Below are 1,264 nucleotides of genomic sequence, written 5' to 3'. Positions count from 1 at the left end.
GTAGAGTGCTGTGGCATCACAGCTCACAGCAACCTCCAACTCCTGGGCTCAAGCGATTCTCCTGCCTCTGCCTCCCAAGCAGCTGGGACCACAGGCGCCCGCCACCACGCCTGGCTATTTTTTGGTTGCAGCCATCATTGTTTGGCGGGCCTGGGCTGGATTCGAACCCATCAGCTTATGTGTACATGGCTGGCGCCTTAGCTGCTTGAGCCACAGGTGCCGAGCCAGCGTTTTCTTTTTAAGAATACCATTCATTGCATATACATTTGCTTATCTGTTCAACCACCGATGGGCACTTGGGTTACTGCTTCCCTACTTTAGCTGCTGTGACTGTTGCTGGTATGAATGTGGGGGTAGAAAGTGTATTTTAAATCCTCTGAAATACTATAGTTATTAACCAGATTAGTGACTAGACCCAGAAATGTATATTGAACAGTAAAGAATAACTTTCTAGGTGTTCAGATGAACCATTGCTGTAGGCATGATTTTTACATTTACTTTCATTTTGGAGATGGAAACATAAGAATTATCTAGATAAAACCATTTTAGTAAAATGTATCGAGTTAACAAGCACTCCTCAAGTTGTTATTCTCTCCCACTCCTGTCACTATAAAATAAAACAAATTTTAAGAAAATCCCAAACAACTGAACTTCTTTTAAGAACTCTCTACAGGCCGGGCAAGGTGACTTATTGCCTGTAATCCCAAGCACTCTGGGAGGCTGAGGCAGCCAGACTGCCTGAGCTCACAGGTTCAGACCAGCCTGAGCAAGAGCAGGACCCCCATCTCTAAAAACAGCTGGGTGCCTGTCGCTTCAGCCCAAGAGTTTGAGGTTGCTGTGAGCTGTGATGCCACAGCACTCTATTGAGGGTGACAAAGTAAGACTATCTCAAGAAAAAAAAGAAAGAAAAAGAAAAAAAGAAATCTCTACAAATACACATTGCTCTCTTTCCATGGCTAAACTGACAACGACCTTTTCCTCACTCATCGGTGACTTGGTCCATAACAACAGCAATGCCTCAAAGGCTTTCTGTGAAGTTTCTCTCCCAGGTGGTCCATTCACACTGTCTCAGGTGCCAACTATGAATCACAAATACAACCCCAAATCCAGGTTTAGAACAGATTCTTGCTCCTTATCTACAGACATGAACTCAACGAAAGATGGTTGACATTAGTATAGAATCTATTAAGATTTACATAGACTGGCTCGGCGCCTGTGGCTCAAGCGGCTAAGGCGCCAGCCACATACACCTAAGGTGGCGGGT

General features: G+C 44.8%; 1 protein-coding gene across 1 annotated transcript in view; it reads right to left on the bottom strand.

The window, feature by feature from the left end:
• Positions 1-1,264, bottom strand: part of PDPN (podoplanin) — an 83,483-nt gene that overhangs the window by 5,122 nt on the left and 77,097 nt on the right. The gene's annotated exons all lie outside the window — the stretch shown is intronic.

The sequence above is a fragment of the Otolemur garnettii genome, unplaced genomic scaffold (genome assembly GCF_000181295.1).
Source record: "Otolemur garnettii isolate 467f Iridium unplaced genomic scaffold, OtoGar3 scaffold00067, whole genome shotgun sequence".
Classification (NCBI taxonomy): domain Eukaryota; kingdom Metazoa; phylum Chordata; class Mammalia; order Primates; family Galagidae; genus Otolemur; species Otolemur garnettii.
This window is presented reverse-complemented; position numbering and strand designations above follow the sequence as displayed.